Here is a 15,000-nt window from a genome sequence, read left to right as displayed (position 1 = left end):
TAATAATAATAATAATAATAATAATAATAATAATAATAATTGTATATTTAGTCTCTCTGGACTTTGGCCGGTCTTCCTACTCACAAGGAATCTGTAACGCTTTTTATCTCAATGTTTTCCGTAATTACTACTTTACCCAGGAAAATTTTGTTTCCGTCGAAGATTTGGGCCGTAGTATTTTTTTCAAAAGCCCTTTACGAATAATTGCTACGAAAGAATTTTTTTCTTTTTTAACGAAACATTTGCACGTCGAACAATCAGCCTTACAAGTTTTCCCCATTAAGAAATTTTTCCATTAGAAACTTTCGATATGACGAACTTCATACCCTACGTGTATTATCCTGACTTATTTCGAAAAAAAAAATTATCCTACGAATTATTGCCATATGAGCTTTATATATACGATTTTTTTTTTCGGAACCTATAAAGGTTATTGATGATTAAGGTGATAAATGTTTAAAAAAGAGAACTTAATCGCCCCATATCCTTCTAAATTACATCAATATAGATGAAATATAGCCAATTAGTGGGAAAACCATGAAAGCCTACAGAGTAGAGAATTTATGCAAGTTTGTGAGGAGAGAGAAAACGCGTATAACAGAAATAACTTAGATGAAGATAGACGAGCAAAGAATTAAAGACGTTATAAGCAGAATTTTCTGAGAAATGCCTCTATAAAATTAACAATAAAAAGACACCATGTTTTAAAAGAAAATTTTTGTAGAAGTTTTAGAGATATGATCAAAAGTATTGGAAATTCTCAATGTGATTTTCTTAAACGTTCCAGTAATTGTATTTTTTTTTTCAGGTCCTTTATCAACATCTGCCAATGATAATAATTCATCTATTTTGGTTATTGTCTTTTATAGCATTTTGAAATATGATTGCGTCTTTAAAATGATTATTTCCATAGATTTTTATTATTTCTAACAAATAGGTCTCATCCCTGGTGATATTTTTGCCGCGGATTGTTTTATAATATACTGATGAGGTTTCTTAGTATTCTAGTTCTAGGCAAAAAAACTTTGCTGTGGATTGTCTATTCCTCTTCTCTGATCCATAACGGAAAGTTAGTCACCCAGCCGTAGTATACCTAGAGCAGGTAAATACAGGAAATTATTCTTATTCAACCTTTTTATAGGATGGTACTTTGTTTTGACATGGCTGAATTTATGGATGTTTAGTTTAAGGACCTGGCACTGATACCCGCAGGTTATTCAGTAAAGGATCAAGGGAGTGATATGAGGAAGTGAGAATGGTAGGGTAGCAAAATAGAGACTATGAAGGCAGATGAGACAAAGTACACAGATCTATAAGTGAAACTGAAAAAACAGAACAAGTGCACCATAACGTAGCAGTTATGGGGGGGGGGGGGATAGCAAGGTTATATATAGGAAGCAGGAACGGATGTTAAATAGCTGAAGAAGAAAAAAAACTCTATTACTGCTTATAACACATTGCATGAGGAATACTTGTGAAATTGTCATATGAATAGTGATCTATAATACAGATTGTTAAAATGTGATAAAGGTAATTGTAATTGGAAACAAGATTTATTTCAATTATAAGAAATGCTGGAGATGAACATAGATTATCAATATTGCTATGCACAGTAGTTGACAAAATACAGAGCTACCCCATAATTTTGATGGCCGATACATTTTAATATGATATATGATGTGTGAATGACTTTCTATTTACAATTTAGCTTCTTTTGCCATTTCATCGAGGTAACCCAAAGTGAAAGGAAGGAAGGATAAGTTTGATCTATAAAGATAAGTTTTGCGACCCTTCCAGTATCTGATATTTTACTTATGGCATTTTCATATAAGATAAACATTATGATTTTTACTAGTCGGCCATCGAGCTACACCATGAGGAGTACTGTCTTCTTATCTTAAAATCTATGCCAAAGGTTGTCAGGATAGGGTGGATGGAGCTATGGTTTAAGAGAAATTAGGAGGTTAAATGGGGTTCAGCATGTTAAAGATGTGTAATAGGATGATGTGTGCGTGACAATGGTGGGATTGGGAAGGAGGCTAGAAATATGGAGGGCAATTTAGATGTATGGTTGATGTTTATGGTTATACTGGGGTGCTGTTGTCATTTTGTTTCTTCTAAATGTTGTAAGGAGTGGGGGAAGCTTGGGAAGTACTGGAGGAATAAAACAGGATAAAGTGCCAAAAATAAAGAAAAGAATCAGCAACAGATGAAAGCGGATTGTAAGATTAGCTAGGCTAGGGGAATGCAGGAGATATTGATGAGGAGGAGTAAGAGCTTGAAATGTAGAAAAGAGAGGGTTTCTGGAGATAGTTCCTAAACGTTGAAATTCACGTAAGGGATACATGGACCTTTGTATTCTGTTGATTTAATTTAATGTAAGAGATACCTACTTGGGTTACTATTATTATCATTACGTTAAAAGGCCTTCAATTAAGCAAACAGTAATGCTTCATCAGTGCCATTTGTTCTATAAGATCTGATATAATTTTTCTCAAGCAGCTTCTTCTTCTGCAAGTAGAGCTGCAATACTCATATTTTAGACTTGACGTGTTCAAGCAGTCATATAAAAAGAAATATTTATTTTTTTTATTAATTATAAGATATACTCAGTAAAACGAAAAAAAAAAAAAAAAAAAAAAAAAAAAAAAACAGTTCCAAGGCATCACTCCAGGAAAGCCTTAAATTGTTGTCAAACCGAGAAGTCTTGGTTCATCAATTTCCTCTTGCTTAGTAAGATGCAAACTTTCTAACAAGTCTATAGACAGAAGAGGGTAAATTGATTGGTTAAAGATGGTCTGTCATACTTGGACAGACTTGTTATTCTTACTCTATTTATATACAATTCCAGGCTTGAGCAGAAGGGCACGAATTTTCCAATTGACAGTTGCTGGGTAGCATTCCATTCTTGGTCGGAGCTATACGGCTTAACTGGCGTAACCCGGGTTTTAATCGTCATCAGGGTCATGACCCAATTTTCAACTTTTTGGTTTATGTTTTGGTCGTTTTCTACAGAAGGTGCCTCCAGGAAATGGAATCGTTTTACGATAGTAGCAATGGCAATGTATCTGGAGCTTTTTGATGATTTTATTTCGAAAAATACCCCTTTTTACAGTTATTTCTTTATCTATTTATGTATTATTATTATTTTTTTTTTTTTTTTGGCTAATTTATGATGTCAATGAATCCTTTGGCACTAGTGAAACTGACGTTTGGTATACTCTATTATATGTAATTAATCAATCAATCAATCAATCAATCAATCATTACTTCTGCAACACATTATCATTTCTTCTTACGAGCATCTCCACGACAGTACTTTCCTACTATTGACTGCCATTAGAACGTGAGTTCCTTTCAGATTGACTTAAGAGAAGCATGTTATTCCCACAAGATTCTATGTTTCCCTTTCTAATCTAAAGATGGCAGGGCACTGAAACTATTATATTGTGACTTCACTGACACCTAATATCAAAGTCAGTTACTATTTGTAAATTTAAATCAACTTCTTTAATTTAAAAACTTAATAAATCATTCTTAGCATCCAGCCAATAGAACTTTTTTTTTTTTTTCAAATTAAGATGTTGTAATGTTTTTGTTTATAATATACTTGAAACCCTTTGTAAGGTGTGATAAAAACAAGCGACTTTGCATATTTCGTCTTACTTCTTAGAATGAGACTTTTCCCTCAGGAGCAGAGGAAATGGTTTCAGTTAATGAGGAACGCTTCGAGGAAATTAAAGGCTGGCAGGGGCGTCACTGGCAGGAAGATGCGGCGGATGTTAGGATAAAGGAAATTAAACGTTAGTAATTAGTCGGAAGCCTGACATGCTCATGATTACCTTGGACCAAGGGAATGTTTGTCTGCAGTGACAAAGAGAAGCTTAAATGATCCGTTGTAGGATAAAGAAAAAGGTTAGCTACCAACTTACTGTGGAAGGGTATTTGCTGATGTCTTCATTTCAAGAAAGTTTGCAATATTACAGAATTTTGTACCGCTGCGACATTATTCATTCTTAAAACATGATAATTTTGTATTCACAGGGAATGGTTTGCCAAGACATAGAGGTTCTGTTCTTATAATTTTCATTGAATTAACTATTAATGCATAAAGAATATACAGAAGTACACATAAACAAAAGGAAAGTGTTTTAATATTTGAATATTTTAACGTTTATTTAGGATTAATGTTTGTGGGAAACTGGTATTTTACATGTATATTTACTGTTGAAGATATCATAACAAAAAAAACTTTTTTAAAATAACAAAGTTAGTAGTAGTCATCGCTTGGATGTGTCTGTTTTGAAACAAATGAAAGCTACAGGGATGTATCATTCGGTGACAGAACAGTGGCCAAGACAGCAATTAATTAATTCTTTCTCAATTATAATCCATCTCTAAACACGAAAGAGGTAAAGATTTATATTTCCCATCACGTGTGCTAATTCAATGTTTAGAGAGGCACCATAATATTATTTGTGCTCTCCACTGTAAGAGATAAATAAGGTAGAAATTTATTTTGAAAAAGTGTTTCAAGAACTATCATTCCTGCCTCTAGATTTAGCATATGAAAGATCACAAAGAAAATTATTAATATGATAACGCCGACTTTTGCTTAATCGACAAGTAAGCGGACACTATTAGGAACTGACCAATTAATCAGTAAAGGAACCCAGTTAAGAAGGAAACTATTTCTATCATAATTTTACTGCTATGAAAAATATATTGAGCAAATTAACTTCATTCAATTCTCTTATTACTTTCTTAATCATCTTCAGCCGAAAGATTCATCAGTTTTTATATAATTTACTAGAAATTAAATCTGTCCAATTATATCATATATTTTTTTAACCCCTATGAATAGTAACTCGTGGCTTTCTATATTGATTTTGTTCTCAAATATGAATATAATAGATATATAGACATTACAAAGAAATAATAGAATGCAATTAGTATTTAAAGTGACGACAAAAGTTGGACTTTAGGTACACACAATTTCTAGTTAAAATTTTTCGCTTAAACTAGCCATTTTTCTTTGAAAAATATACGCATGATAAATCCACACTTTGCTCCAAATATATGAACATACTAACTTGTCTTCCTCAAGACAACCTGGAAACTTGCTCTTTTTATTCTTTTTACGATAAGGCGATAGTATCACGCTTACAAATGGTGCTAATAGGCCTATTTTGTAGGCATAAGATTTCATTTCTCAAAATAATGTAAAAAAAAAATAGTCTTCAACGATGGATATGTATTTTCTTAAACACAGCAACTCATGAAGTCTTTAGCATATTGTGATTCCAATTTGAAATTTTTTATATCTTAAATATATTTGGCCTTAATCACTACATCTCTTAAAATTGAAACACTGCAGCAGACTAGTCTGCCATTAAAAAGGAAATCATTGATTATTATTATTATTATCATTATTATTATTATTATTATTATTATTATCAGTAGTAGTAGTAGTAGTAGTAGTAGTAGTAGTAGTAGTAGTAGTAGTAGTATTGTTAATAACAATATTATCATTATTATTAGTCAAGCTATAGACCTAGTTGGAAAAGCAGGATTCTTTAAGCTCAAGGGTTCCAAATCGGAAAATAGCACAGTGAGGAAAGGAAATAAAGAAATAAATAAGTATATGAGAAGTAATGAATGATTATATAAGATGTCTTAAGATCAGTAACAAATTTAAAATAAACTGTCACATATAATAAGAGAAATGAATGAAGGAGATTGCTCAATATCTTTGTCATAACAGTAAAATTGTAATACAATCAGTTTCCTTCTTAACTGTGTTCCTTTGCTTATTAATTTATCAGTTCCTAACAGTGCCCGCTAACTTGTCGATTAAGCAAAGGTCAGCGATGTCATATTAATAATTTCCTTTGTGATCTTTCATTTCACCCTGTTCAACATAAAAACATTCGCTGCAAGTTTGAACTTCTCAAGTTTCAACGATTTATATGCCTCATTAGGAAGATCATTCAACATAGATGGAATAAGATTTCCAGAATTTAAATTTTTACTTACACAAAGATGTCCTCTAAACTTTAGTTAAAGGCTTTGTTAAGATTGTTTCCATGCATCATATAAAAACTGTTAAAAAAAATACACTAAATAGCATAACTGCATCAAGGGAATATGATACAGCTTACCTAGGATGGAGGCAGACTTTTGATTCAATGACGTAAGATGATAAGATACAGACAGGATATGATACTGGAGTTAGCAAACAAGGCCGTGATATTTTCTACTCAGAACGACTTGGAATCTCATTTAATTAACGTTCTACCTTATCTGTTCACCCATTTACATTTTTGTTGGTAAGGGGAGTGGAACAGCTCGGTTAATTTCAACAGTAATTCCATATGGAAATAAATACCTTCTTTGGTATGTATTTTTATTTCTGTTTACTTTGTTTGGTGTATGTTATATCCATGATTTATATTCAATTATCTTTAAAATGCTTACATAATAGTTTCACCATATTTTACCCAAAGACTCTGTTATCATTATCCTTATCATTACCGTATATTAGGATCATTTTGTCAAAATCCCTGAAAACTTAAATGAAAGCACAAGAAATTGACAAAAGACTTAAGATTGAACATTCTATTTACTTGTGAGAATACACGAAGAAATTCTCGCATATCAATTAAATTAAAATAACTTTCTTTTAGATAATCATCTTTTCTGATGCCTGCTCGTTTCCTCATGAAATCTAGATTTTTCAGGAACAATAAATTTCGTAAGTTTTCTAACTTCTATGAAGTTGTATGATATTAAAGGGTTTTTACATAGATCATTAACTGCATCTAAGTTATTCTCTCTCTCTCTCTCTCTCTCTCTCTCTCTCTCTCTCTCTCTCTAATGGTCCAAGATTCGGGTTCCCTTTTGTCTTAATCGTTTACTAAAATATATCTTGTGGGGAACATTTTAACTTCCTTTACTATAGCCATTAGTCTTGTTTTTTTATTAGAGTTGGTGCAGCACCTACTAGGTTTTCCTTTTGAGGTAAATTATTAAAGGTTTAAAAGGTCATCCAAGAATGGCAGCGGCAAGGGTGCCATATCTTTGCCCAAACAGCATCTGTAACGTTTAAAAAGCTTTAGAAGCCTAAAATTAGTGCAGTATCCCTGCCTAGACGACGACGACAACGACAACAAAGACAAAAATAACGACTATGAAGACAACGAACACGATGACGACGAACACGACGAAGGCGACGACGCAATTTCTTAGATACAGACCATATATACATAGGATCAGCGCCCAAGCCCCTCTCCACCCCAGGTAGGCCCAGGTAGGGTCAACCTATGGCTGCTGATGACACAGCAGGTAGGTCGATAGACTCTCCCAAATCTCCCCATGCTTAGCTCATATGAATGGTGCGGTTCTAGATACTACAAAAAACTGTCGAGATTACCACGGGTCTCGAACTCCAGTCAAGCTGAACGCCAAGGAGGGACGTTTCTAACAGCTTACTACAAATATAAATTAAGCAAGCAATTTATCTCAAATATCGCCATCAACCCTTTTTATTCAATTTCTTACTTCTCCTTAAACAATTATTTTAAATTTCCTTTTCACCCCATACCTCGACATTTCCTCTCAGGACTTCCGTCTATCGACCTATCTATCTACCAGCCTTTGTTCTTAATGTGTGTAAAATATTCTATAACGTTTCCCACCTCGTCAACATCCGTAAGCCGAAAGTCGTGGGACAGGATTAAGTTGAGATTGAATTTCCTCGTAGCGGCTGACGAGGCGGAGTCAAGTCTTCAACTCCTTAATTAAACTCAGTGGTTATGTAGAGAACGGAGGCGGGGGTGGTGAGAGGGGAGATCAAACACACAAGATTACAAAGAATGACCAGTTTTTCTCATTTTCACATTCATGAAGGGTTGGAAGTTTGGGTGAGGAATGTTGGCGAAATCTAAAGGATGAAATTCTACGCAGGTCTAATAAAAGACTACCATTATTATGAGGTCTATGGCTAATGCTTGTTTGTTAGAAATCTTAGCGCCAGAATATTTCTTTAGCATAATTCAATTTATTTAGATTCATCCGTCATTTATCTTGGAAAGTACTAAGATAAATAATTGTTACAAGTATATCTTCATATACATCCATATATACTCAATTAAAAATATTTTTATGTATTTTTTTTCTACTGACTTAAGATAAATCAATGAAGATTTTAAATAGGTACCTTAACTCAGACTCTCACGCACCGAACCTTTGATAAGGCAACTCAAAGCTCAAAACTGCTGGCTTAGACCAATCAACTCCCAGAGAAACGATGTTTGTTTTTTTCGTCTTCTCCTTCCTGTAATGTTCGATACGGACTCTGAGATGAATCCTTACCGAAATCTCTTTAGCTTTATGAGCTAAGAGGTCAACACTTCATTTCCCTTGTTTGAAATTGAAACCGACTGCTCTTTTGATGAGCTCTTGAAGTGTTAAGTAAATCGAATTAAAGACAAATTCCCTGAATTTCTGGATGTTGTGCTGCGTCGAGGTAAAAGATTACTTTCTAATTGATATTGAAAACGACAACGAGTGTCATAGATAGGAAAAAATCATCTGTGGGTAGTTTCATCATTAACACGGATTTCGGGGAAATTGGTTTAATGATGTGTACGAGATTTGCCAAGCTATTCATAAGAAAAACAGATTCGTTATGCTTGAAAAGATTGTTATTTTCGAAGATTTTGTATCCATTTCCGTTGACAATGTGTATATATATACATACATTCGGCACATACATGCATACATAATTATATATTTACATACATACATACATACCTATATATATATATATATATATATATATATGTATATATATATATATATATATAGGCCTATATGTATATATATATATATATATATATACCTATATATATATATATATATATATATATATATATATGCATATGTATATATATATATATATATATGTATATTATATATTTACATACATACATACATACATACCTATATATATATATACATATATATATATATATATATATATATTTACATACATACATACATACATACCTATATATATATATATATATATGCATATGTATATATATATATATATATATACATATATATATGCATATGTGTATATATATATATATATATATATAGGTATGTATGTATGTATGTAAATAATATATAATATATATATATATATATATATATAAATATATATATATATATATATATTTATATATTTATATATATATATATATATATATATATGATAAATGGTATGGTCACTGGCAATCCTGGCGAGGGTTCAAATCCCCGCCGGTCCGATATCATAGTCTTTGGGAGGTTCCGCCTTGGGCTCTGATCCCATGTCGTTAAGAGAATCCAGACTTTAATGTATTAATATATATGGCTTATTTGAAATATATATATATATATATATATATATATATATATTTCATATGTAATAAAGATCAAGTGTTGGGATTCATCGACTAATATAAAGTTTTCTGGCATCCTGACATCGATGGTCATTGACACCGATAGCGTTTATTATAAATAGGATATGAATATTCAAATAAAACCATAAAAGCAAAGGCGTCAACGTAAAATTTAAATAGCTTTCAGAAGACCTGCTTCTGATATAAATAAAAAATACCGCTAGTATAGTACAACACATCCTGCTCAAGAATCTTGACAAGGATGAACTTGCCACCCTCTCCTTGAGCCTCAAACAGATCTCTATTTCTTAAGGTGCTAAAAGGGGAGAATTCTGTCAACAAGTGCCCCACAGTTGCAGCAATATGGTTGGTGTTGGCCAGACATCAGAAACTCGAGTGTCAACCTAGTGTTACCAAAACGGTGATGACAAAGAGTAGTGTCCCACTTTGGGGCATCATGTTATACCTCCAAGGAGATAAATTATTCGTTATTTCTCTCATCTTATTTCCATTTAAGCTATCATAATACTGTTGTTAATTATATACTCCATAAAATCTTAATGCATGGTAAAAAAAATAATTATACAGTATGGGATAACTTGTTGGTACCAGCAATTCATCCGCAGAATTCTTTGCCCGTAAATCTGCCCTCTCATTTCCAGGCACACCTAGGTGTGCCAGAACCGAGCAAAGTTGAACCGTTATACCACTCAGCCCGATAAAAGAAACTCTAAAATCTTTAAAAATAAAGGGTTACTGGAATTAAAAACTTCTAAATCTTGTAGGACGCTTCCTCTTTTAATGCTATTTTTTCAATAGTGGTTAGCATACCATATAATTTAGCAGTAAATATAGAAGAAGCAAGGGGATGTGCACCTCTACAAATAAAAGTACTACTATGTACTCCCAATCCAATGGCATTAGATTTGGAGCCATCAGTATATATAAAAGTTGATTCCTTATGTTCTTCAACATATTCCATAAAAAGAGACCTGGCTTCTAAGTCAGTCATGTTCTTCTTATATACCAATGAAATATTTACAGAAAGATATATCTGGTAATTTCCAAGGAGGGGTTGGTGATATTCTAAATAGAACTCTATTTCTAGATATACCCAAAAGCGGTAAAGTTAAGGAGATTTTGAGTGCTACTTAAAACATGTTGATTACCTCCCAAGGTTTTTTTAGTGTGAAATGCTAAAAATTAGGAAGCCTTTGCAAATTGAACCAATACCGAAGAATAGAAGACTTTCGATAAAGGTCTAAAGGTATTTCTCCTGCATCAACAAAGAGGCTTGGGATAGGGGAAATTCTAAAGGCTCCTGTGGCCAATTTGATATCAGTATGGTGTATAGTATCGAAAAATCTATTTTTGGGTGAGATGGCCATGTCGTCCTGATGGAAGTTCCTTAAAGTAGCTTCCTAAGGGATATATGTACTACAGTGATATTCCCAGAGAATTTTACCTTTAGGTATCCAGAATTCTAACTCCTGGCGCGAACATCCTTAAAATTTCTCCAAAGGATATCGCATAATATCAGTGGACGCATTCTTGACACGCCTCCATAGCAATCTGCACCCCAAACAGCGATTTGGCTTCGAGGAGGATGTGGCAAAAGGGAGCCGTCCAAAGGCTCTCCCCGCTCTCGTAATACTATTGGGAATACAACTGCACCATTCCAACAACGGCGGACATTCCTTGTAGCATTGAGCGTGGTGTTACAGATACAGTACCACTGGAGGGATACTGTGAAGATATTTTCTTTTAGAAGAGATGGGTGGGTCCATCAGGACGACATAGCCATCTCACCCAAAAATAGATTTTTCGCTTCGCTCAAAATCCGTTTTTTGGGCTCAAGCCATGTCGTTGTGATCGAAGCATACCAGAGCATTAGTGTATCTGTGGATTTTTAATCAGTGCCTTAACCTTATAGCAACCTTTTCTATGGTCATGGGGACCACATAAGACAAGGGACGTTACCGTTATTCGTCACCATCACTAATCATAACCAATGTTAGTGCTTCCTGCCTCCTACAGGAAAGAGTCATTCTGAACAGTAGAAAAGGGATCTTGAGGTTAACATACATAGTATGACCAAACATAAGTACACACTGAATATACAAATAGTCTCATATTGGTATATTTGCTAAAATAACATCAGTGTTTCTTATATCTATTATTTGATGCATACAAATATATGAAGGATACTTACTTTGGTAAGTTGAAGACCTCTGGCATGTATACATACAATTGTCTGGCGAAGGTGGACGCACTACATTCTAATAGACATTTATTACTAATAAATGACTAAAAGATGTTCAGTTAAACGAATGTAGTATGACAATGGGATTATACCTGTAACAAATACAGAGACTATATTTCCTTCTTGAAGGAAGAAATGATGAGTGCCACTCTCAGACTGAAGAAAATTATAGAACAAATTCTCTTCATAATTCCTTTACTGGTTACTTCTATCTGCACTGCGTACTTCGTACACCGGCACTAGTGCTATCTGTATAATTCCACACCTGGGATTTTGAACAGAGCCAGTGTTATCATGGTAACACTTAATTAAAAGAAGTCACACCTAAGAAGGGTGACCTCTTCTCCCTTTAATTGACAGTCCCAGTCAATTAGCTGTTCATCGTAGAATTAGACGGCAGGTTAAATATTCTACCTGGCGTCACCACATATTGCTTCAGAAAATGGATTTGTCTAGCATAGTGTATGTAGAACACTCTGGATGATTCTCATCCGTTACATGTGCGAGGACATGTGAGGTCCCGAACCAAAACTGTTTACTACAGTAATTAGGGGGCAGGTTTTAATACACTACCTGCCGCCACTACGAAGTGTTTCAGTTCATGCACTTGTTTTGCATAGTGTTTGTATAACACTCTGGATGATTTCCATCCAGTGTATGAACGAAGGCGCTCAAAGTCCATATACTGAAAGAAATTCAGTGATGAAGCAATCTTTCTCGGATCATGACCTGCGGGAGTACTGTCCGGATCCGCTCTACGAATAAAGTAGGTGAGCTTCGCCCTTAGTTGTTTTATGGATAAATTTTATCCAGAAGTTTCTCCTTTAAAGAGCTGTCCTCCCCTGAAATCTGAAGTTCTACGAAGATAGACCTTTAGACACTCTACGGGACATAGAGAGACATCTTCCTTCAGAGGGTAGATTCTCCAGGGACCCCACCTCTTAGTGGTTAGCTCGTTTTTAGCGAGAAAGGATGGATCAGGAAATAGATTCAGTTCTCCCACTTCCGTGAACTGAATGTGACCCTCATCTCTGGATAGGGCTACTATTACACTAACTCTACCCCAGGAGGCGATAGCGAACAGAAAAATAACCTTTTGGGTTATATCCTTAAGAGAACAATCTTCATTGTTCACAGATGAGGCATAATGTAAGACCTTGTCCAACGACCAAGAGATGGGCTTTGGTGGTACCGCACGCTTAAGCCTAGCACATGCCTTTGGAGTCTTATTAAAAAATTCATTCGCCAGATCCACTTGAAAGGCATATAGGAGAGGCCTAGTAAAGGCTGACTTGCACGTATTTATCGTATTGGCCGCCAGACCTTGGCTATGAAGGTGGACAAAGAAGGACAGACAGAAGTTTATTGAAATTTCTTCCGGTCCTTTTGCTTTGACAAACGCAACCCACTTTTTCCAGGAAGACTCATATTGTCTTCTAGTTGACTTGGCCTTGTATTCTTCTAAGAATTCTATATTGCCTTTTGAGATCCCAAACCTCTTTCTAACCGCTAGAGTGAGAAAATCATGATATGAAGGGTTTGGGTTCTCTGTGATAAAACGAAGGCAGTTAATTTCTGAATCTTCGGAAATATACCTAGGGTCAGAGCTAGGACCAGCCTCATCTAGTCTATCAGCCCCACTAGAGGATCCTCGTATGGGGCTATATAGCGAGGTAGTTTCTTGAAGACGCTCATGATTAAGATGTCGAATTGCAGTTCCGGGACTTGTTCCCATCTGGGAGGGAATATGTCTGCGCCCATGGACCATTCCAACTCTATCGGTTTGTATCGAAATAGAGTATCCACCATCACATCGTGGATCATTTGTAAATGAACTGCTGGTAGGTGCCGTCCCTTTAAGAGAGGGATGGGTAACTTCACCAAGACTGAATGAGACGTTCGAATGTGACGTCTTATTATCGCTTCGGTGTCCCAGATCAGTCGTAGGGAGCCTGATCTGTGTGGAGGGGGCTTCCCCACCCATGAAAGGACCAGCAAAGTCTTGGGACTTTCGTGCTCTAATTTCTGTTAGAGAAGCGATTAAAGAGGGACCGATCTCAGTCTGTTTTGATCTCTTCAAGCGTTTGATGCGTGTTTTCTCCAAGCTCTTAATGCATCTATCCGGTGTGCCTAAGCATCAGGTCTGTCACTATAGCAAACTGGGGAAAGTTTAGCGCTTTTCCTGTTGGCGTTTTGGTATTCTGACTGAATACCTGAGTCTCTTGACATACCTCACGAGCTCCTTTTATATTTCCAAAGGAGAGGAGAGTTGATGTGACTGAGGGCTTCGATGGTTTTTTAAAACATCAAAACCCCTGAGCTGGAGAAAGTCGAGACTTCTAGAAGCCTATCTTGCATCCGTGATGTCCCAGGAACCGGGTCATCTCTTTGAATGCACATTGGCCGGACACTTCGGGTGCTGCCCACTCCAGCCTCTTGATCATGTATATTAATACCTGAACTATTTCTAGGCTTGACTTTGACGTGACTAAGTTCGTCAATCCTTTGAAGATACTTAGGATTGTGAGTCCGGCACGTATCTTTCCTAGGATGAATGTTACTCTCTGTAACATGAATTCTAGATAGGAGGAAGGGGGGTGGTTGACTAGAAGGTTCCGAAGGACACCTTTCAGGTCTGACAAGACTACAAACACCCCTAATTGGAACAAGGTCCATATGTTCAGAAGGATTAATATTCAGAACTTGCTGTTTTTTATGAACTTGTTGAGTGGCGACAAGTTCAGAATGACTCATTGATATCTTGAGTCCTTCTCGTGAACACAAAACAGCCTTCCCTGGAACTCAATGAGCTATAGTTTTCTTACCACCTGTATGCTCTATAGCTCTCAGGTATACTTCTCCAGGAGGGTTTTGAACTGTAGGAGAAGGTAAGGAAATGATGGTAGGGGCATTTCTATTTCCCATCAATGGCTCATCTTGAATAGGCTTTGGACCGAAGGATCGAAGGTCCTGCGATCCTGAGGGAAAGTTCCTCCTAGCCGAAGCGTCTTTATGCTTCAAGTAGTCAGTAGGCTTAGACTTTTGACCATCTGCATGTAGCACCGTGGTCACTGGAATAGTGGGATGTTGTTGAGCAGCCCGGATATTTACAGCATTTTCGATCTTCTTTTTAGGTTGGGGACCCACAACCACAGAAGATTTTCTCTTTGAAGGAATGCCCCATTTTTGGAGAAGACTTATGTTCACCAAGGTGGCGTTCTTAATTACTTCCTTAATGACCTCGTGTGGGAAGAGGTCTTTACCCCAGATGTTGGAAGATATTAGATT

The sequence above is a fragment of the Palaemon carinicauda genome, chromosome 24 (assembly GCF_036898095.1).
Source record: "Palaemon carinicauda isolate YSFRI2023 chromosome 24, ASM3689809v2, whole genome shotgun sequence".
Lineage (NCBI taxonomy): Eukaryota > Metazoa > Arthropoda > Malacostraca > Decapoda > Palaemonidae > Palaemon > Palaemon carinicauda.
Note: the sequence above shows the minus strand (reverse complement) of the source record.